At 46.8% G+C, this 24,802-nt stretch overlaps 1 protein-coding gene across 2 annotated transcripts in view; it reads right to left on the reverse strand.

Moving 5' to 3' along the window:
• LOC126187902 (uncharacterized) overlaps positions 1-24,802 on the reverse strand; it is a 1,224,785-nt gene that overhangs the window by 1,058,658 nt on the left and 141,325 nt on the right. Inside the window, exon 1 of one of the 2 annotated variants that reach the window (XM_049929255.1) lies at positions 24,634-24,707. The exons of the other annotated variant lie outside the window; for it this stretch is intronic. The gene's annotated coding sequence lies outside the window, so the exon portion shown is untranslated. Of the gene's footprint in view, positions 1-24,633; positions 24,708-24,802 lie in introns of those variants that run through there. 2 annotated transcript variants of the gene reach the window in all.

A 24,802-nucleotide genomic window follows, 5' to 3' on the forward strand; every position in this document is an offset into this window, starting at 1 on the left:
CGGTGTAGTGGTTATGTGTGTGTGTGTGTGTGTGTGTGTGTGTGTGTGTGTGTGTGTGTGTGTCAGTCCGTTATAAGAAATCAGCACCATAAGGTGTGCCGATTTGGAGCCAACAGATTTGCAGGAATGTGCTATGATGAGTGATGCTTCCAGATATGTTTGCGTACCTACGGCTCTACGTGGACTCTCCAACGTGTCGACAAGTAACGGCATAGTAAAGTCATCCGACTCGCCGTAAGAGAAATGGCCATAAAAAAGCCCAAAAGCTGTCTTCTCATGGGACATGAAAACGTACGTGGACGCAGAGCTGGTGACGTTACAGTTTGGAAATCGGAACCCACAAGGAATATGGGCCCCGCAACGAGTTTGTGACGTCACACTAGTCACCTCGGGGCCCACGAGAAATACAGGCCCAAGTCACATTAAGTGACACTACAGGTCTTACGAGTGCCAGCAGCCGTCTCCGGTGGGGAGCGAGGACCTGTTTCCGACGAGTTAAATAATTCTTGGCTGCGCGTTTAAATGCATGCGAAGTCTCAATACCACTTTGTGGATAGTGCCCCTGTGGCACGAATTCATAATGAAGTAATACTTCAAAGGCAAAGAAAACTATCAGGATTAGTTTGGGATTTGACCTGACCTTAGGAGCTTTTATTGGTCTTGGAGAACCTTTCCCGCCCCACTGTGAAGATTGAACCTTGGTCTCTACCTCGTAACCGTACACCCACGTCTCATCACCAGTTATGATTCTGTTAAGAAACATCTCGTTCTCATTTTCGCGATACAAAAGCTTTTTACACATTGCGAGGCGGAGATATTTCTGGTCTTAACTCATGAGCCGAGGGACAAAATTTGGCGGCAACACGATGCTTTCCAAGATACTGTGTCAGGATTTCTTGACAGAATCCGACTGAAATGTTACATTCTTCTGCAATCTCTTGGACAGTCAATCTTAGATTGGCATGCACAGTTTCGTTGACGTTCCTGATATGTGCGTCGTCGGTAGACATAGAGGGTCATCTTTAATTTCCATCCGAGCATGTTTAAACCGTGTGAAAAATTCATAACAACGAGTACGGCTTAAGCACTCATCAGCGTAAGCTTCGTGCACCATTTGGTTTGTCTCTGTAAAGGTCTTCTTGAGTTTCACGCAAAATTTAATGCAGACGAATTGCTCCCCCAACTCCACCATCTGGAAATTCGCAAGCTGTGCAACACCACATCATACAATGTAAGCTTTCACGGCCGGTATTGCCTTCACTTAAGCAGTTCGCCGCTTTACCTCCGAGGATGTCTCCCGCAGTAGGAGACGAAACGTCAGGAGTGTGCAACACCACGTTCTACGCGGTACAGTACTCAACAGTAACTAAGAGGCATACAGCAGTCAAACTTTCGGCCGTCACACATTAAACGCAGGCGTGTGGAGCCATGACAACCGCATTTCGCTCCAGTACACTGACGCCAAATTACACTACTGGCCATTAAAATTGCTACACCACGAAGATGACGTGCTACAGACGCGAAATTTAACCGACTGGAAGAAGATGCTGTGATATGCAAATTATTAGCTTTTCAGAGCATTCACACAAGGTTGGCGCCGGTTGCAACACCTACAACGTGCTGACATGAGGAAAGCTTCCAGCCGATTTCTCATACTGAAACAGCAGTTGACCGGCGTTCCCTGGTGAAACGTTGTTGTCATGCCTCGTGTAAGGAGGAGAAATGCGTACCATCACTTTGATAAAGGTCGGATTGTAACCTATCGCAATTGCGGTTGATCGTATCGCGACATTGCTGCTCGCGCTGGCCGAGATCCAATGACTGTTAGCAGAACAGGGAATCGGTGTGTTCGTGAGGGTAACACGGAACGCCGTGCTGGATCCCAACGGCCACGTATCACTAGCAGTCGAGATGACAGGCATGTTATCCGCATGGCTGTAACGGATCGTGGAGCCACGTCTCGATCCCTGAGTCAACAGATGGGCACGTTTGCAAGACAACAACCATCTGCACGAACAGTTCGACGACGTTTGCAGCAGCACGGACTATCAGCGCGGAGACCATGGCTGGCTGCGGTTACCCTTGACGCTGCATCACAGACAGGATGGGCTGCGATGGTGTACTCAACGACGAACCTGGTTGCACGAACGGCAAAACGTCATTTTTTCAGATGAATCCAGGTTCTGTTTACAGCATCATGATGGTCGCATCCGTTTTTGGCGACATCGGGGTGAACGCAAATTGTAAGCGTGTATTCGTCATCGCCATACTGGCGTATCACCCGACGTGATGGTATGGGGTTCCATTGGTTACACGTCTCGGTCACCTCTTGTTTGCATTGACGGCATTTTGAACAGTGGACGTGACATTTGAGATGTGTTACGACCCGTGGCTCTATCCTTCATTCGATCCCTGGGAAACCCTACATTTCAACAGGATAATATACTACCTCACGTTGCAGGTCTTGTAAGGACCTTTCTGGATACAGAAAATGTTCGACTGCTGCCCTGACCAGCACATTCTCCAGATCTCTCACCAACTGAAAACGTCTGGTCAATGGTGGCCGAGCAACTGGCTCGCCACAACACGCGTCACTACTCTTGATGAACTGTGGTATCGTGTCGAAGCTGCACGGTCAGCTGCACCTGTACACGCCATCCAAGCTCTGTTTGACTCAATGCCCAGGCATATCAAGGCCGTTATTACGGCCAGAAGTGGTCGTTCTAGGTACTGAGTTCTCAGGATCTATGCATCCAAATTGCGTGAAAATGTAATCACATGTCAGTACTAGTATAATATATTTGTCCAATGCATACCCGTTTATCATCTGCATTTCATCTTGGTGTAGCAATTTTAATGGCCAGTAGTGTACGAATGTTCCGGAATGTTTTGAACAGACCTCGTATCTATGGTGTTTCGGCAGAGATTCGCAATTTTTGTTTCTGCAATGTGTAGCAGGTGTCGGTCCAAATACTGCCCATCACACGTTTGATGCGACGCCCAGCATTGATGGAATGCCTAGGTTTGTTACACGTTTCAAGCAAAATTATTTTAAATCGGAATTTAAGTTACCAATCGACAGAACGGTTCAAAATTAGTCCATCGTGATCTTCATTTTACCGATATGCATTGACAGGGACAGTAAAACACGAGGAATAAGCGGTACTCCAGCAGTAACTGAAAAGCGCTCCTGCTTGGCAGTAGCAGTCAGCGAGGGCCATTGCGGTGCTGAAGCTGCTGGAGTACTGGTTATTTCCCGTATTTTACTGACCCTGTTAATACAAATCGGTAAAATGAAGATCGCGACAGACTAATTTTGACCCGTTCTGTCGAATGGTCACGTAAAATTGCACTTCAAATTCATTTTGTTTGTAACGGAAAAAACCGACAATTCCCACCGAGGCTGGGCGTCGCTTGAAAGACGTGATCCGCAGTATTTATTTCGGTTAACTCATGATACACTTTGCAAAAAGGAAATTGAAAATAATTGCCGAAACTTTGGAGAAAATGAGCGTGACGACTATCAGGGGAGACACCCTGTGTAAGTGCACTAACTAGGGAGTAAACGAAGCTCTTGTGCTTCACCTTTCATAGTTAACGAATGCAGAGGGGTTTCACTACGCAAAATGTAAGTTGTAAGAGGAAGCTTCCTCAAAATTATGTAAATAATGAGGCTAAATTTGTTGCAAAGGCCATGATTTTTCATATCCGTCCTCGCTGTTTCTGTGCTGAATTGAGATTTGGGTAGAAGGTGAATTCATCTATACAGGAACAAAATAAAATGGGCCAAAACGTCGGAGAACAATACAAAGAAGTAATCAAAGTGCAGCACATTCTTATCATGCTTAACGGAGTTCATTTCTATATTTCCTGGAGCATGACTGCCCTTTCTTTGCATTCTCTAGTTTCAGTAAAGCTGGGGTCAGGTGTTCGAGCAGGTTGTGTTGTATAGTACGTTCACCGGGGACCTAGAAACGACGGAGAGGCTCCGTCCCCGTCGCAGCCACAGTGGTCCACAACCAGACGACGACTACCGCAGTCCACTTCACCCCTTCGCCGCCCCACACTGAACCACTCTTTCACTCTTATTGTGCGGTTTGCGGTTCGGCCCCCCGTGGAACCCCCCGCCCCAGGTAACGTCTCACACCAGACGAGTGTAACCCCTATGTTTGCGTGGTAGAGTAATGGTGCTGTACGCGTACGTGGACAACTTGTTCGCGCACCAATCGCCGACATAGTGTAGCTGAAGCATAATAAGGGGAATCAGCCCGCATTCGCCGAGGCAGATGGAAAACCGCCAGAAACCATCAACAGACTGGCCGGCTCACCGGACCTCGACGCAAGTCCGCCGCCGGATTCGTGCCTGGGACCAGGCGCTCCTTCCCAATCCGGAAAGCCGTGCGTTAGACCGCACGGCTAACAGGGCTGGCTCGAGCAGGTTAGTCCACCAAATCCTCTTGATTTTCTTGCAACTACAATAACATATTCTTTGCCTCGTGGGCAAGAGACTTAGCTTACTGGTGTTTGTAAACAGAAGTTCCGCGAGGCTGTTCTCCAGAAAATGCAGAGAGATGCAGTTGACCCTGAACGTAAAAAAGTAAAGTATAGTACATAAAAGCAAGAGCCATTACTGTCAGATTATACCACTGTCGATAAATCACTGGAAACAAAACTGTAAAAAATCCAGAAGTACGCGTTCTAACCGATATACGAAATTGAACGACCACGTAGAAATAGCAGTAGGAAATCAGATAGTAGGTAGAGATTCATTCGAAGAATGGTAACGAAATGAAACGCATCACGAAAGAAATGGCTTAGAAAACACTGGTTATGTGCTCTATTTCTAAAGGTAATGTTTAACATTTTTTGATAGCAACATATTTGAAAAGCTTCGAGCTTGTTGATATCCGCATTTTCGAAAGTCCAGGTTGTATTTCAATACAATTCTGAGCTCCAGACGTGCTTTTTACTCATTTACAGACCAGTGTCTGATACCAGCAATACTTCCTTTGATATTGTGCCAGCGTACACTATATGATTCGTACACGTATCAGTAGATATTGTAAGTAGGCTGTTTATGTTTTCTTATTGGCAACGTTACGTAGCGCTCTGTATGAAAATCACTGGCTGTGCTGTGTGCAGTCTGTGGCTAGTTTGCATTGTTGTCTGCCATTGTAGTGTTGAGCAGCGGCAGCTGGATGTGAACAGCGCGTAGCGTTGCGCAGTTGGAGGTGAGCCGCCAGCAGTGGTGGATGTGAGGAGGGAGATGGCGGAGTTTGAAATTTGTAAAAATTGATGTCATGAACTGCTATATATATTATGACTATTAAGCTGGCAGTAGTGGCGCTCGCTGTATTGCAGTAGTTCGAGTAACGAAGATTTTTGGTGAGGTAAGTGATTTGTGAAAGGTACAGGTTAATGTTAGTCAGGGCCATTCCTTTGTAGGGATTTCTGAAAGTCAGATTGCGTTGCGCTAAAAAATATTGTGTGTCAGTTTAAGCACAGTCTTGTATAAATTGTTCTAAGGGGACGTTTCATACAATATTCATCAACTTCGACTGACTCTGCTGTGGGTTTGCTCTGTTGTGGCCCATTACCTGTCAGCATGTCAAGAGTCAGCACTGTCTTTCTGTTGGAAGGACAACACTACTTCTTCAAGACTGCATGGACATCCATTACTTCCGTGTGCATTGTCTTTTACTGCTCAGACTTTGATAAAAGAAACGGCAGTTTTACTGTGATGAATGATCAGGGACTGTCTTTATGGACTGTGAGAAAATGTTAGCTTTTGACCAACATTGTATTAATAAGTGTGTGCATTTGATTTCTTTGTTACTGTAATTATGAAAAATTTTTTCAAATCTGTATTGGCCACTGCCCAAAACAATTTGTAAAATTTTTTTGTGGGGAGCATGCGGGCTATGTAAGTAGGCTGTTTATGTTTTCTTATTGGCAACGTTACGTAGCGCTCTGTATGAAAATCACTGGCTGTGCTGTGTGCAGTCTGTGGCTAGTTTGCATTGTTGTCTGCCATTGTAGTGTTGGGCAGCGGCAGCTGGATGTGAACAGCGCGTAGCGTTGCGCAGTTGGAGGTGAGCCGCCAGCAGTGGTGGATGTGAGGAGAGAGATGGCGGAGTTTGAGATTTGTAAAAATTGATGTCATGAACTGCTATATATATTATGACTATTAAGCTGGCAGTAGTGGCGCTCGCTGTATTGCAGTAGTTCGAGTAACGAAGATTTTGGTGAGGTAAGTGATTTGTGAAAGGTACAGGTTAATGTTAGTCAGGGCCATTCCTTTGTAGGGATTTCTGAAAGTCAGATTGCGTTGCGCTAAAAAACATTGTGTGTCAGTTTAAGCACAGTCTTGTATAAATTGTTCTAAGGTGACGTTTCAATATCGGTATTGAATGTCACCATCGTTCGCCTTTAAGACGGCTCGAACTCTGCTGGGGGCACTTTTAATGAGGTGTCTGAATGCCTGTAGGGAATGGCAGCCCATTCTTCCTCAGGAACCGAGAACAGAGAGGGTACTGACGTTGGGCGCTAGGGTCCGGAGGGAAGTCGGCGTTGTAACTCATACTAGAGGAGTTCCAGTCGTTCAGGTAGTGTCTCTGGGCAAGCCAGTCCATTTCAGGGATGTTACTGCCCACAATTCGTTGCCTCACGAATGTTGCTTTATGGCAGGATGCATTCTCACACACATAAAACCATCTCCATACCATTCCTCTTATATACGTGGTACACAATGGTGTAAATTGTGCTCATATCCTTCCGCATACAGTGGTTTCTTAATCGCAATAAGGGGATGACACCATAACCACGATAAACACCCCGATACCTTAGCACCACCTCCTCCGTCCTGCGCTGTTGGCAATGCGCACGATGGCAGCTAAATTTCTCCAGGAATTCGCCAAACTCAAACCCTCCCATAGGGTTGCCACAGCCTGTAGCGAGGTTCATCACTCCAAATCACTCTTTTCCACTGCCGTTGCTCAGCACTAACTACATACGTGGAGCGTTTGAAAAGTCTCTGCAAAGTCCGAGAGATGGCACCACCGGCGTGTATCGAGGTCATGTTTAGTTAGTAGCATCTTTGGAAAGAACGCACAGCAAGTTTCAGCCATATTGGTCTATTTCTTTGTGTTTGGCATTCGTGTGAATCAAGGAAGTCGAGTGATTGTCAAAAAGTGGACGAAAAATAATTTCGTTTGGTGATTAAACATTACTTTATGAAAGGCAAAACGCCTCAGGAGACTAGAGAGAAGCTTGATAAACATTACGGTGACTCTTCACCTTCGATTAGAACAGCTTACAAGTGGTTTCAAAAGTTTCGGAGTGGCCATATGGGCACAAGTGATGCTGAACGTTCTGTACACCCTGTGGAGGTTACGACTCCAGAAATCATTGATAAAATCCATCAGGATGACAAAGAGTTAAGGTGCGTGAGATTGCTAGTGCTGTGGGCATCTCGAATGAACGTGTACATAATATTTTGCATAAACATTTGGACATGAGAAAGCTATCAACAAGATGGGTTCCACGACTGCTCACGCTTGACCAAAAACGGAATCGTGTGAAGTGTTGCAAGGATGGTTTGCAGCGGTTCAGGAAGAATCCGCAGGACCCTAAGCGTCGTTTCGTCACTGTGGATAAAACATGGATACATTGCTGTACTCCTGAGACCAAACAACAATCTAAACAATGGGTTACCAAGGGAGAACCTGCGCCAAAAAAGGCGAAGACAATTCCTTCTGCCGGAAAGGTTATGACGACTGTCTTTTGGGATTCGCACAGGATAATCCTCATCGACTATCTAGAAAAGGGTAAAACAATTACAGGTGAATATTATTCATCTTTATTGGACCGTTTGAAAACCGAGCTGCAAGAAAAACGCCGGCGACTGGTCCGCAAAAAAGTCCTTTTCCATCACGACAATGCACCAGCACACACCTCAGCAGTTGTTGTCGCAAAATTAATGGAAATAGGATTGCAACTCGTTTCACAACCCCCCTGTTCTCCAGACTTGGCTCGCTGGGACTACTATTTGTTCCCCAATTTGAAGACATGACTGGCGGGACAAAGATTTTATTCAAACGAGGAGGTGATTGCAGCAATTAATAGCTATTTTGCAGACTTGGACAATCCCTATTATTCGGAAGGGATCAACAAATTAGAACAGCATTGGACGAAGTGTATAAGTCTAAAAGGAGACTACGTCGGAAAATAAAAAAAGTTTACCCCAAACACGTAAGCAGTTTTTACTTTTGCACGGACTTTTCAAAAGCCCCTCGCAAATGTTTGGCTTGGTCACTGTAGCCCATTCGTATTAACTCCGCACGCGCAGTCACTGTGCTAGCTGAACGGCTGATAGCACTTTGGAACTCACGAATTATTCCTTGAATGTGCAAATGTGTGTGAATTCTTGAGGGACCAAACTGCTGAGGTCATCGGTTCCTAGACTTACACACTACTTAAACTAACTTAACGCTAAGGACAACACTCATACCCATGCGCGAGGGAGGACTCGAACCTCCGGCAGGAGGGGCCGAATTATTCCTTCCGCTGATTTCATGCGTTTTTTTGCGACTATCTTCCGCAAAGCTCGGCGGTTGCTCCGTCAGTGCATGAGGTCGGCCTGGTCTTGGTTTGGCTGTGGTTGTACCTTCGCCTTTCCACTTCAGTTACATCATCAGCAATCTATTTGGGCAGCTTTGGAGGGGCTGATCGATTTCTCACTCAGGTGATATCGAATAAACTGTGGTGAACTGGCAATGGAGGGTGAAGCTTTGACAATGCCAGCCACTCGTGCTGGCGAAAGGTCAGTAAAATCATGAGATGAACGTCAGCCGAAGAACCCGAGACAGAAGCCCAACAACTGGCCACGAAAGCCTAAACAACTTCGTTTTACTGACGCTGTAGATCATTCGTCTCCATGTGTACTTCGGTCCAAATGTTTTGAAGACTTTGAACGTCGTATTCCACCTTTCATTGTCGAAACGTTTCTATAGATCGACAAACGCTTGTGCTTTCGTTGCACGTTGTCCTTGCGAACCTTGAATGAAGGTCAACAGGCAAATTCCGTATTCCTTGACTTCCGGAAAGCGTTTAATACGGTGCCCCACTGCAGACTGTTAACGAAGGTCTGAGAATATGGAACAGGTTCTCAGACATGTGAGGGGCTCGCAGACTTCTTAACTAATAGAAGCCAGCACGATGCGCTAGACGGCGAGTGTTCATCAGAGACACGGGCTCATTGGGAGGCGCCCAGAGAAGCGTAACAGGACAGTCTCACGTAAGTGTAATAAGACCGGTCTTGCCTTCTACTTACGTCAACGATCTCACAGATGAGGGCCGGCCGGTGTGGCCGACCGGTTCTAGGCGCTTCAGTCTGGAACCGCGAGACCGCTACGGTCGCAGGTTCGAATCCTGCCTCGGCCATGGATGTGTGTGATGTCCTTAGGTTAGTTAGGTTTAAGTAGTTCTACGTTCTAGGGGACTGATGACCTCAGAAGTTAAGTCGCATAGTGCTCAGAGCCATTTTTTGATCACAGATGAGGTGAGCAGCCGCCTGATACTGTTTGCTGACGACGCTGTGGTGTTCAGGAAAGTGTCGTTGGTGAGTGACTGTAGGAGCAAACCCATTCTTGAATACTGCTCGAACGTTGGGACTCCCCACCAGGCAGGGTTAAAGGAATACATCGAAAGAATTCACTGGCGTGTTGGTAGATTTGTTACCCATATGTTCTATCAAAGCGGGAGTGAACTGAAATGGGAATTCCTGGAGGGAAGTCGACGTTCTTTTCGCGAAACACTGTTGAGAAATATTTAGAGAAGTGGCATTTGCCGCTGAATGCAGAACAATTCCACTGTCGCCAGCGTACATTTACGTAAGTACCGCGAGGACGAAATAAAAGAAATTGGCCCTCTTACGGTGGCATTTCTCCCTCGCTCTATTTACGAATGGAACAGGAAAGGAAATGATTAATAAGTGGTACAAAGTACCCTCCGCCATACACCCATCTACCTACACTACGTACGTAGATGAGATGTAGAAGGACTCCCGAGTTTTCTTCTAGTTTGCATTCCTAACTGCAGTGTCAGAATTACTCCTCTTATCTTCCTGAATCCAAACTGACATTCATCCACGTCTTTCGTTTTTCAACCTATGCTTCCAGATTTGTAACACTTCAAGGTGGCAGAATAAATGAACGTCAGATTCACACCTTACGTGAGAGCTTTATATATTGCAATGGGAAGGTGAGTATGGCATCTAACTTAATTCGGCGGTAATGAGTAAATTTTCCTATCAGCATGTAATGCAAACAGGGATGACTTTCAATCGACGGTAATTAACACACTATTCCTATGAGGCATGTTTGAGCAGAAGGTGAAACAAGCAGCGAGAGGTGTTTTAGTTTGGATTTCAGAGGGACGACGGCAGAGGCAAGGCCGCACTACAGGCAGGGGGTACCACGGAAACCACCTAAAGGGGAGTCCCAGGCGGAAAGTCGACGACCGACAGGGAGAGCGAGTATAGCGGCCCATCTGAGGGAGGGCAGGAAAGAAAGCCTTTAGAAAACTGCGTCTCGGAATTCCAAATGGATACGAAACAAGACCAGTGACGCATTTTCGATCACGTGTCCAGCGAGTGGTACACATGTGAGAGAGTCTGTTGTGGATTGCCAAGACAGCCAACCCACTATGAGGAAGCCGAAAGGCACGCGTTTAAGCTCACGCAGGCTGGCGTGAGGTCTGGAACAGGACAAGGAATTGAGACTAGCAAAAAAGGTACGTAGCTTCTGGAATACTTAACTTTAATCCATAATTGGTGAACATCGCTCTTGACAGTACATGTTTTACAGCATCAATAGTGACTGGTAATGGCGCCTTGCTAGGTCGTAGCAAATGACGCAGCTGAAGGCTATGCTAACTATTGTCTCGGCAAATGAGAGCGTTATTTGTCAGTGAACCATCACTAGCAAAGTCGGCTGTACAACTGGGGCGAGTGCTAGGAAGTGTCTCTAGACCTGCCGTGTGGCGGCGCTCGGTCTGCAATCACTGATAGTGGCGACACGCGGGTCCGACGTATACTAACGGACCGCGGCCGATTTAAAGGCTACCACCTAGCAAGTGTGGTGTCTGGCGGTGACACCACAGAGTCAATCTACACATTTAGACGGCTGTACCGGGCACAAAACGTCCGATTGGCGGAAACGCGCAAGGAAGGAGAAAAGAGCCAAAGTTTCGACGCAATTTAATGGTAGGGACCTTGCGATTGGTAGAGAGAGTTTCCACAAAATACGACCAACGCTTCTATTGGTTGAAAAAAAGGCGTAACGCGAAGAACGAAAGAACCCGGGTGGGGAGACAGTTCGGCTATGAGTAAGACAAGACGGAAATTTTCGAGGACTATTCTCTTAACTGGCGTCTTGTGCAGAATGGAGCGCATAACGCTCTGTACGACGCAGAGGAGTCATTTGTGTGAACACTGCGTTCACACTGGCTGATAGACAGCTAGAAATTAGCTGTAGGATCGTTTAGCTCCACCTGTGAAGAAACGAACCAGCCAATTAGTTAACTGTACTTGCGAGAACTGAGAGGGCATTATTATACGCATGCTGCTCCAACCATGTGCGTGTATATCGCCACATTCTAAGACTAGGGATGGTTACATGGTCTCTCACATAACGAGAAGCATAGGGAAAGTTTCTGCTGGAAAATTCAGCAAAGGTGTAATTATTTTTACAGGAATTTCAGTGGAAGAGAGCGGCCTAGCAGACGACAGTTCATCGTAGTTTAAGGTAAACATCGCGTGCAGAGGCGTAAACTTGTTGGTTCACCAGCTAGAGTCCACTGTAAACTCATGCGACCTTGGGTAATCTTTTGCTCAATTTGTCACATAACTAACCATCCACCGTAGACTAGATCGTCACCCTAAAAATGGTACCGAACTTTGAACCGGACTCGGACGATTTTCGTAGTACTGACCAACATCATAACGTCTCATAAGTGTAGGAACAATTTTGTAATGAAACTTCTAGTCAAGCTTTAATATTGTCGTGTTTAGGATAATTTAACCTTCTGAGAGTTAATATTTAATATGGCTGTGTTTAGGAATATTTCTCTTTTTGATGTTGACGAGATGCGTTATCCTGAGAACTGTTTTTTTGCTGTCACATTGAGAACTGTGTAAATGCGTGTATTTTTGTGCTAATATTTCAACTTACACAGTTGTCTTCAATCATAGAATAAGTAAACCACAAAATATTGCACCTTACAACATAACTTCATGCGGAGCTTTATTCACTACGACAAATCTTCAAGCTGACCGCGTCCAACCAGTGAACGGTGACCCGAAGTATTATCTGAGTCGGCAGGTGCGAGAAGCAGTCCGAACAGACTCTGAAAGCTTCAGATTTGATTTCATTATGAGGAAACAAAGTTTCCTTGTTGTCGCTACAAGGCTGCAGTCGGTCATGGATGAGCGAGCGTTGTTCCGAGTGGTCGCTGGAGCGCGGATTCACGGCCCAGTCTTTCCGTCCCTCTCGTCACGACCACGTTCTGTTGGCCTTTCTGCCGGCGTCCTCGGTCTGCGCAAGGCCGCAGAGGTACCGACACACAATGGCTGACTCCTGCCACGAGACACGTGTGCGCTTCACGTGCGGAGCGAATTTTATTTTCAGACGAGTACTATTGTAAACGGTTCGCTGCTGCTCTAAGCCCGCAGCTAGTGGTTACATCGCTGCCTTTAGATCGCGGGGTCCCGGGTTCGATTCTCGGCAGGCTCGGAAACTCGGTGTTGGTGCTCTGATCATTTCATCTCATCTTCATCGGTGCGCAAGTTGCCAAAGCGGCGTCGAATAGAAAAAGACTGACTGCCGAACAATCCGAAATGTGGTCTCCCGACCAATAACGCCATACACCATTCATTTAATTGCTGTTCAACGTGCCACGAACACTATAAATGCACTTGTATCATCAGACTTTCACCTAAAATTCTCTAAAACTACTTCCGGAGGCAGGCAGCAAAAATGCGGAAGTTTACCGCACAGGAAGTCGTATGAGGTCAGTGAGTACCTCGCTTACTGGTATCACAGCCATTTCAGTATAACTCGTTTGAAATTTGTAGTAGGTAATCAGTTGCAGCGGCTACGGAGAGACAACATCCACAAAAATATCCAGTAGCGCCCCCACATGTGTACTGAGAGATTAATATATTAATGCCAAGTCGTACCAACTTGTGTGAACAGAGAGACAACACACAGAAACGCCCGGTAGCGCACTCTTGTACGCACAGAGAGGTAACATACGCATACGAAGTCCACTAGTGCGTGCAGAGAAACAGCGCACACAAACGCAAAGCAATGCATTCTACACTCATGCTCATAAATTAAGGATAAGACTGATACATGTGAAACAACGCTCTGATGGGCGGTTTGTGGGTTTAAATCATCTCGGGGTATGACCATTCGGTGAATTTGACCTGCGGTCGTCGCATGGTGGCGCTGGCAGTAGTCCACATACGCCGAGATGTGTTGGTGATGTCAGAGTACGGTGCAGCGAGTAAGTGTGCAGACGTTTTCAGACGTGCTAAAGGTGACTGTGTGTTGAAAATGGCTCAAAGAACACATATTGATGACGTTATGAGGGGTAGAATACTAGGGCGACTGGAGGCTGGTCAAACACAGCAGGTCGTAGCACGGGCCCTCCGTGTGCCACAAAGTGTGGTCTCAAGATTATGGCAACGATTCCAGCAGACAGGAAACGTGTGCAGACGCTACAGTGCGGGACGTCCACAGTGTACAACACCACAAGAAGACCATAGCCGCGCGGGATTAGCCGAGCAGTCTTAGGCGCTGCAGTCATGGACTGTGCGGCTGGTCCCGGCGGAGGTTCGAGTCCTCCCTCGGGCATGGTTGCGTGTATTTGTCCTTAAGATAATTTAGGTTAAGTAGTGTGTAAGCTTAGGGACTGATGACCTTAGCAGTTAAGTCCCATAAGATTTCACACACATTTCAACATTTTTTGAAGACCGATATCTCACCATCACTGCCCACAGACGGCCACGGAGTACTGCAGGTAGCCTTGCTCGGGACCTTACCGCAACCACTGGAATAGTTGTCTCCAGACACACAGTCTACAGACGACTGAACAGACATGCTTTGTTTGTCCGCAAACATGCAACGAGCATTCCACTGACCCCTGGTCACAAGAGAACCCGTAAAGCCTGGTGTCAAGAACACAGTACATGGTCAGGTATAGTTTGAACAGTGATTCTCGCCGGGTTTTCATCTGCCGTGAACCAGGAACCAGGTACCTTGTCCTTGAAAGGGACCTGTATGGAGGTCGTGGTTTGATGGTGTGGGGTGAGATTATGATTGGTGCACGTACACCCCTGCATGTCTTTGACAGAGGAACTGTAACAGGTCAGGTGTATCGGCACCTCATTTTGCACCAGTATGTCCGCCTTTTCAGGGGTGCAGTGGGTCCACCTTCCTCCTGATGGATGATAAGGCACGGCCCCACCGAGCTGCCATCGTGGAGGATTATCTAGAAACAGAAGATATCAGCGAATGGAGTGGCTTGCCTGTTCTCCAGACCTAAACCCCATCGAATACGTCTGGGATACTATCGGTTGAAGTATCGCTGCACGTCTTCAAACCCCTACGACACTTCAGGAGCTCCGACAGGCACTGTTGCAAGAATGGGGGACTATACCCCAGCAGCTGCTCGATCACCTGATCCAGAGTATGGCAACCAGTTGTGCGACCTGTGTACGTGTGCATGGTGATCATATTCCATACTGATGTCGGGGTACATGCGCAGGAGACAGTGCCGTTTTGTAGCACATGTGTATCGGGACGGTTTTCTCAACGTATAACCAATACCGTGGACTTACAGATCTGTGTCGAGTGTTTTCCGTATGTGCCGATGCTATTAGCGCCAGTTTTGTGTAGTGCCGCGTTGTGTGGCACCACATTCTGCCATTAGCCTTAATTTAAGAGCATGAATTTAATATGAACAGTGAGAAAACAGGTGCAAGAAGCCAGTAGTGTCCTCTGTTGAGTATGATGAGATAACGTACTCGAACGGCCAGTAGCACCTTTTTGTGTACTGAGTCAACGTACGCAAATCTACGGTAAAGTCTTCTCACGCAGACACATATACACAAACGTCCAGTAAAGACTTGTCATGTTACACACACACAATGTACGCTAATGTCCTGTAATACTGTATCTTGTGTACTGAGAGACAATGTTCCTGAAGGCCCAGAAGAACCGTCTCACGTGCACAGACGGACAACATACATGAACGGCAAGTAATGCCATCTCGTATCCACACAGAGACAACATGGGCAAACGCCCAGTAGTACCGCCCTCAATGTTGAGACAGACAACAGAAATCAACATCTAGTAACGATTTTTATTTATACGAAGGTACCATATACACCGGCCAGCAAGCACTCCCATGGGATAGTGACAGATGTGTACTACTGAACGTTACTGCGGTCCTCCCGCATCCCTTCATGACTGAATTCTTCACTGCGAGCAGTGGCATCTTCCAGCAGGATAACTGTCCTTATCACAAGTTGCAATTTGCGCTTCAGTGGTTTGTGGAGCATGCCTGCGAAATTAATTTCATGTCTTGGCCACGACATTTCCGTGATTCGAACTGGATGAAAGACAGCCGCAACGGTATCGCGAGCCAACTCCGCACCCCCAACCAGCGTCCCGTAATTTACGGGCATTTACGGTTCGTAGACATCTTGTCTACTTACCTCTGGAGACCTGTCGAATCCATGACATCCAGAATCGCCGCTCTATTGCGTCAGCAGGTGGCCAAACACACTTCTGGCATTGGTGTTAATCTCCCGCTAGACCGCATGAATGTGCATCCTGCCCAGTCACATTAATGTGATCATCTGTTAAAAACCTGAATAGCTAACTTTTGCAGCGTGGACCGCTGCGAGCAGGAGGAGAGTCCGTGAGGTTCTGGAATGTTTCGGCATGGATGTGGAGCCATTCCGAGTCCAATGCCGTGGCCCATTGGGCTAGGTTTGTTGGCTGAGAATCCGTAGCACCTACAGGACGATCGAGATGGTCCCAGAGACTCACGAAAGCGTTTAAATCCGAGGAGTTGTGTGGCTATGGACGTACGGTAAACTCAACCTGATGCTCTACGAGCCAGACCCGTGCACTGCCAGTTTGTGACACGTTACATTGTCCTGCTGGTAGATACCATCGTTCCGAGGAAAAAGAAATGCATGTAGGAACAGGCATTAGTTCCAAGGACAGTTGCATACTTATGTTGATCCACATTGTGCCTTCCACAACCCAAGGAATAGCACGAAGACATTCCCCATACCATAACACTCCCTCCTCCGGCCTGGACCCTTCCAGCAATTGTTGCAGGGTGTCTGCTTTCAGTCTTTTCACGCCGCACACCACCTCTAGCCATCCACTGGACGTCCAGCTGCGGTACAGGCGTGCAAAGTCCAGTCTTCTTCGCCGAGGAACAGCGATCAGTCTGCTGCGGAGGCACATACGCAGCAACGTTTGCTGAACGGTAGTTGAAGAGAGACTACTGGCAGCCCCTTGGTTCATCTGGGAGGCCAGTTGCTCAACAACTGCGCATCTACTAGCACGTACATATATCATTCAGCCCTGTCATCCATGGCCGTCGTTCAACACAGCTGCCCCGACGCCGGTTTTGGCTAACGCCATTTTGCATGCGAACAGTTTACAAACTTAGCCGTTTCAGAAATGCTTTCATCCTTGGCCCGAAAGCGAATGATCGTGCCTGTCTAAAAAACAGGTACATCGGTCTGTTTCCGCATTACGAATCCGACTGCAGTGCTTTCTGTGTCCCCGCAGTCCGCCCCCGGTAGCTGAGTGGTCAGCGCGACAGAATGTCAATCCTACGGGCCCGGGTTCGATTCCCGGCTGTGTCGGAGATTTTATCAGCTCAGGGGCTGGGTGTTGTGTTGTTCTAATCATCATCATTTCATCCCCATCGACGCGCAAGTCGCCGAAGTGGCGTCAAATCGAAAGACTTGCACCCGAGAACGGTCTACCCAACGGGAGGCCCTAGTCACACGACATTATTATTGTGTCCCCGCAGCACACTTTGTATACCCTCCACTGCTGGTGTTGCCACCTGCCGTCTGTGAGCAGTTATTGCACGTTGACGTCGACGTAGACGTTCGTCACATTAACGTGACTGGAGTTAGTTGGTTTGTTTGGGGGAAGAGACCAAACAGCGACGTCATCGGTCTCATCGGATTGGGGACGGAAGTCGCCCGTGCTCTTTCAATGGGACCATCCCGGCATTCGCCTGGAGCGATTGTAGGGAAATCACGGAAAACCTAAATCAGGATGGTCGCACGCGGGATTGAACTGTCGTCTTCCCGAATGCGAGTCCAGTGTGCTAATCACTGCGTCACCTCGCTCGGTAAACATGCCTGGACCGTGCAATTTAGGCGGCTCTTTGGTTTAAGTATTCACTATGTGCTGCTCGGCAGAGAACGCAACGAATTAGAAATTATTTCGTCGTTTTATTACCTGCAATTCGCGATACCACATATGTTAAATTAAAAATGGCGGCGCGATTGGCCAATCATCGTCGAGCCCCGAGACCAATCAAGTTGCCGCTCAAGCAAAACCGAAAATGTACTGCCGCTGAATAATGGTTCAAATGGCTCTAAGCACTATGCCACTTAACATCTGAGGTCATCAGTCCGCTAGACTTAGAACGACTTAAACCTAACTACACTATTGGTCATTAAAATTGCTACACCAAGAAGAAATGCAGATGATAAACGGGTATTCATTGGACAAATATATCATTCTAGAACTGACATGTGATTACATTTTCACGCAATTTGGTTGCAAAGATCCTGAGAAATTAGTACTCAGAACAACCACCTCTGGCCGTAATAACGGCCTTGACACGCCTGGGCATTAAGTCAGACAGATCTTTAATGGCGTCTACAGGTACAGCTGCCCATGCAGCTTCAACACTATACCACAGTTCATCAAGAGTAGTGACTGGCGTATTGTGACGAGCCAGTTGCTCGGCCACCATTGACCAAACGTTTTCAATTGGTGAGAGATCTAGAGAATGTGCTGGCCAGGGCAGCAGTCGAACATTTTCTGTATCCAGAAAGGCCCGTACAGGACCTGAAAAATGCGGTCGTGCATTATCCTCCTGAAATGTAGGGGTTTCGCAGGGATTGAATGAAGGGTAGAGCCACGCGTCGTAACACATCTGAAATGTAACGTCCACTGTTCAAAATGCCGTCAATGCGAACAAGAGATGACCGAGACGTGTAACTAATGGCACCCCATACCAACACGCCGGGTGATACGCCAGTATGACGATGACGAATACACGCTTCCAACGTGCGTTCACCGCGATGTCGCCAAACACGGATGCGACCATCATGATGCTGTAAACAGAACCTGGATTCATCCGAAAAAATGACGCTTTGCCATTCGTGCACCCAGGTTCGTCGTTGAGTACACCATCGCAGGCGCTCCTGTCTGTGATGCAGCGTCAAGAGTAACCGCAGCCATGGTCTCCGAGCTGATAGTCCATGCTGCTGCAAACGTCGTCAAACTGTTCGTGCAGATGGTTGTTGTCTTGCAAACGTCCCCATCTGTTGCCTCAGGGATCGAGACGTGGCTGCACGATCCGTTACAGCCATGCGGATAAGATGCCTGTCATCTCAACTGCTAGTGATACGTGGCCGTTGGGATCCAGCACGGCGTTCCGTATTACCCTCCTGAACCCACGGATTCCATATTATGCAAACAGTCATTGGATCTCGACCAACGTGAGCAGAAAATATCGCGATACGATCAACCGAAATCGCGATAGGCTACAATCCGACCTTTATCAAAGTCGGAAACGTGATGGTACGCATTTCTCCTCCTTACACGAGGCATCACAACAACGTTTCACCAGGCAACGCCGGTCAACTGCTGTTTGTGTATGAGAAATCGGTTGTAAACTTTCCTCATGTCAGCACTTTGTAGGTGTAGCCAAGGGCGCCAACCTTGCGTGAATGCTCTGACAGCTAATCATTTGCATATCACATCATCTTCTTCCTGTCGGTTAAATTTCGCGTCTGTAGCACGTCATCTTCGAGTTGTAGCAATTTTAATGGCCATGGGTGTAACTTAAGGACATGAAACACGTCCATGCCTGAGGCAGGATTTGAACCTGCGACCGTAGCAGCAGCGCGGTTCCGGACTGAAGCGCCTAGAAACGCTCGGCCATAGCGGCTGGCAGCTGAATGATGAGCCGTTGATCTGCTCCTCTCGCTCATCATGTTAATTTTTCTTGATACCTGTGAATCTCTGTACGTCCGTTGTCTGGGTAATGTCTTCCGGAATTGTTCTTGTGAATTGATCTGATGATCTATGCACTCTTTGCCTCCTTTTCAGCGCTACTGTTATTCAGTCGCTGTGATCTAAATAACTGTGTATTTGAAGGCCGTTACATACCCCTACCATTTTTTTCGAGTTTCCTATGACTAGTGATGATAAAGCACGATTCGTGAATATGTATCGTTACCCATGTCAAATATGACTGTGCGGAAATACAGGGCATAAATTCATCCTGCCAGAAAGGAAATCAGTCACCATCCTGACAGGAAGTTTCCGTGCCGGTCGCCATTCTCATTTACAACTTGGCCAGGGGCACGGGATACTCCAGAGGCCAGGCCGCCTCCACATTTAAAGACAGTCATACTGAGTACACAGAATGGAAATACTGTCTGCGTTTTCCTACCATCGTCTAGCGGCGATTCTTTGGTTCAAATGGCTCGGAGCACTATGGGACTCAACTGCTGTGGTCATAAGTCCCCTAGAACTTAGAACTACTTAAACCTAACTAACCTAAGGACAGCACACAACACCCAGCCATCACGAGGCAGAGAAAATCCCTGACCCCGCCGGGAATCGAACCCGGGAACCCGGGCGTGGGAAGCGAGAACGGTACCGCACGACCACGAGATGCGGGCAATTCTTTGGTTGTTAGGCAGTGTTAAAGTGCTGCTGTTATATTGTTTGTGCGTACTGAGATAATTAACAATCCTGTTGCGCCATCTTTTGGTGCACCCAGTACACCCTTTGCTTCCGTCGAACATTCGGGCGTCCAGTATGACTAACTGGATTCTAGAAGTCATAAATTCCTTGAGGAAATACAATTTATAAGAAGATAGTTAACTATCATCTGTCGGTGCAGTCCGCCCCGATAGCTGAGTGGTCTGCGTGACGGATTGCCGTCCTACGGGTCCAGTTTCGATTCCCGGCTGGATCTGCGATTTTCTCCGCTCAGGGACTGGGTGTCATGTTGTCTTCATCATCATTTCACCCCATCCGGCGCTTAGGTCGCCGAATGTTGCGTCGGTGTGTAATAAGACCTGCACCACGGCGGTCGGACCTGCCCCGCAAGCGGCCTCCCGGCCAATGACGCCAAACGCTCATTTCATTTAATTTCTTCTGTTGGTGCAGTACAGGGTAATACTTTCAGAAATTTAGTAAAAGAAAATTCACCTGTTTGACTAAGTTTGCTGCTTACATGGCACTGTGTAAGAACAGCGAACTGCGTGTTCCACGATCTACGAACGTTTGCTGAACCCGTTCAGACTCGTTCAAATAAGTTCCCTTTTCCCAGGAAGTTATTGGAGTTCGATGTAAGGACATTACAGATGCAGAGCAAACTCGAATTTTACATTTACAAGGATATACAGATAAATTGGCCGTACCATCTACACATTTACATAAAGTGGTATAGTGAAACAATGAATACTCGGCTTCTTGAAGCCGAGTCCAGTGACTTCGTCGACGAATTTTCGTTTAAGGTCTTCTAAAACAGTGAGGCCAGAAATTCTGTCCCATAACTATGTAGATAGGCCGGGGCAGGGTAGCCCATTTCTTTTCTTGATTTTTTTCAGCTTACGTTCCAAATATTCCTACTGGTATTTCTACGAGGAAACGTTGGTATACGGTTTTGGCACCTTTACGTATAAATATTTAAGGCTTCTCAGTGTTTGACTATCCATAAAAAATAATTAGTACAGTAATACTGCCGGCCGCGGTGTCCATGCGGTTCTAGGCGCTTCAGTCAGGAACAGCGCGACTACTACGGTCGCAGGTTCGAATCCTGCCTCGGGCACGGATGTGTGTGATGTCCTTAGGTTAGTTACGTTTAAGTAGTTCTAAGTTCTAGGGGACTGATGACCTCAGATGTTAAGTCCCATAGTGCTCAGAGCAATTTGAACCATTTGAACAGTAATACCACTTGGGCGAAACCACCTCACCCAAGGAGCAAGTTAGTTTAGCAGGTGGGCAGGTTGGCCCAAGTGATATCATCATTTAATTGCGATAAAAAATTGTTTATTTAATTCAAAATACTCTCAGTTTACTTTAATGTCTTAGCACTGTTATAACAACAGTGTAGCAGGAAAGTATATTCGAAATTATCAGTCTTCATCTGAATGCCCGATAGGATCTCCACAGTTCAGACATTCACAAAGAGGTCGTTTCAAGTAATTTATGACACGTGTCTCACAGCTACAACTTGTGCCTTGAATCCATTCATGACCTAGATTGCTGTGAGACGGTGGTTGAAGATACCTAAAACATAAGGCATCCTCATCCTCATCTTGAAGAATCTTCTAAGGAATTAAAGGAATTACCAATGGCGACAGTGTCTGTGTTTATGCAAAAAAAAAAAAAAACTACTCTTCATGCATGGGCAGCTGTACCTGTACACGCCATCCAAACTCTGTTTGACTCAATGGCCAAGCGTTTCAGGGCCGTTATTACGGCCAAAGGTGGTTGTTCAAAAATGGCTCTGAGCACTATGGGACTCAACTTCTGAGGTCATTAGTCCCCTAGAACTTAGAACTATTTAAACCTAACTAACGTAAGGACATCACGCATATCCATGCCCGAGGCAGGATTCGAACCTGCGACCGTAGCGGTCTCGCGGTTCCAGACTGCAGCTCCTACAACCGCACGGCAACTTCGGCCGGCTGTGTTTATGCAGTTAACGCCTGTTTAGAAAAAGCGTTTTCTCGGAGTACACAACAAAAGTACTAGAATTGGCAAAATTTACTTTCACCAATAAGAAAACATTTAATGCGGACCATTCCTTCCTTGACAATCTAACTGCACTGACGCATTGCGGCAAGAGACAGTACTGTTGCCCTCAACCTCCAAGTTCGGTCGGGCGCTGAAGACCTTGCTGTCGTGCGCCCAAAAAACCCCTCTACTACTACTACTACTACTACTACTCCAAGTTCGGTGTCGCGTTCTAATGACAGTTTAACGAAATAATACCAACTGGCCATCGTGCCCTACGACCATTGTGCCCCCATCTCCCACATTACTATTTTTAACCTTCTTCTAAGCGGCAATAGCCTGAGCCCTGTTAAGATAATGTGGGATTCATCCTTCCCCGTGGGATTGGGCAGACTCAATAAATGTGTATAAGGGAAAGGGTTAATTTCGCAGTATAAGCAGTATTAAATCTATTATATGAGTCGGTACCTAGTGCCCTCTTTTCTTCGAACAGTTTCAAGTATTCTTCAATAATGAGAGTGATTATTTTAAATATTTGGATGAGATGTGCTCAATACTCAAACTGTGCTGCAGTAGCGTGTAAAATAAACAAGATTTTAAAGACTTTTAATTTTATGATTTTCTGAATTGACATAATAAAAAATGGAAAGTTAAGGGAAGACTTAGTAAGTTTGAAGTTACTTGATAAAAAAGACGCAGAAACAAAAGCAACATTGTTTATGTGAATGTGTCTGATATTCAACGTACTATCTTACACACACCATCAAAGGTTCAAGATGACAAAATATTAGAAAGCGGGCGGAAAGATGTATATGAAAGCGCCATGTGATATTTTGAATAAATTAAATTCTTGATTGGTCAGGAAGTACCAGACACCTTGTCGCCCATAGTAGCAGAGAAAACTGAAGATCATGAAGTCAAGACAGTAAAGATAAATGTTAGTTTTACCTGCAGCAATTGTCAGAATTCGCAAATGAGAGCAGTTCAGATTTCAAATGAGCATACTTGTTTATTTTCTTGTAACATTTTTCACAGCAAAGATATAAATTGGAAATTTTTGGTAAGCGCTATGGGACCAAACTGCTGAGGTCATCGGTCCCTAGGCTTACACACTACTTAATCGAACTTAAACTAACTTACGCTAAGGACAACACACACACCCATGCCCAAGGGAGGACTCGAACCTCCGACGGGGGTAGTAGCCGCGCGAACCGTGGCAAGACGCCTAAGACCGCACGGCTACCCCGCGCGGCACAGACATAAGACCACGTGAGGTCTTAATCAGCGTAATTGTTTTATCTAGTTCTTCAGCTGTTGTTAGAGTAGAGAAATACAAGATAATTACACAGTTCACATGTTTAATTTGTAAAAAGTTGTGTATTACAAATCGATGCTGTCAAAACTGAGTCTCTGGCCCGCTGAAGCGTTTAAATAAATCTTCTCGGACTTGGTTCGTCCGTTACGCATAATTTATGCTTTGTTTTGAAATTCAACAACTCAGTCGTAGTAGACATCCAGACTGTCGAGCGTCCACCAGTCCGCTAAGAAGGCAGTGTTCTGACGCGTCCCGGACGTAAGTATTCTGCAATAGTATTGTACCGTTGTTGACATCGTGCTTTCGCTTTGTGCTCATAATGACGAGTGTGCGAGGGTCGCTTATGCGGTAACGGACCTGGAAGGGCAACACCATAGCACCTTGTAAGCTACCTCTTTCGTGAGTGGAGCGTTATTCGAAGGAATCTGAGTCTGGCGTCTGCGTTTCCCTAGATTAGTTTCAGATGGTCGTTCTACCCCAAATCGCTCCGTAGGCGTACTTCAGACGCGTATTGGATGTGAGTGCTTCCACTGACTGTTCGGGAATCACTTGTTGATATTAAACTGATCTTTTCACCGGTTTATATCAAATCGGAGAGGGTATTATTTGTAGAAGACATTTCATTTTGTTGATATTCATATGACTTGCACTTGATCTGATAATGCTGTCTTTGTCTTTCCACCTGAAACAACATTTAAGGCTCAATGGCATGCGCAGTTGAAGAGCCCAGTACCAAATTCTCTCGAAGCTGTTGTGTTCGTTGGCTATCGTAGCCCATTCTGCTTTTTCCGTAGTGACAAGCAAACGTATTGGGGTTAGGTCTAATACGCACTTGCAGAAGAGTAACGGAAAAAGTAATTATTTTACATACCAGTCAATTACAGTTTGGTTTGTTAATGATGCGCGACACGTTTATAAGATCAATTCGTCTTCGTCGGGTATAACATCTGGGTTGGAGTGAATGTGAACACCATCAGTGCATCTTTCCTGGACGCACAAAGATATCTTCACTCGCTCGTGTTAGGTAATTTTACTACGTCCAGCCGTAATACCAGAACAAGATCGATCAGGCACCGTAGCAGGCCGGGCAGTCATGTTCCGGAAGACAGAGACGGAAGCCTCTACACAAGTCGTGCTTAAAAGAGTTTAAAGTGTGAGCCAGGCCCCGCTGCGTTTCTTTGTGTGTGGGAGCGACCGCTGGGGCGGTGCCGGCGTACTCACGCGTGCCTCGTGCCGCGGCGGCCTGCAGAGAGCTGCCTGGTTTGCTGCGACGTCGGCGACCGCCGGGAACAGACTGCAGACTGCGGCGGCGGCAGCGGCAGCGCCAGCGGCCTCCGCTAATTCGGGAGGCACGCCAGCGGCGCACGGGGGCGGCGGCGGCCGTGGCGGC

The sequence above is a fragment of the Schistocerca cancellata genome, chromosome 5 (assembly GCF_023864275.1).
Source record: "Schistocerca cancellata isolate TAMUIC-IGC-003103 chromosome 5, iqSchCanc2.1, whole genome shotgun sequence".
NCBI classification, from domain to species: Eukaryota; Metazoa; Arthropoda; class Insecta; order Orthoptera; family Acrididae; genus Schistocerca; species Schistocerca cancellata.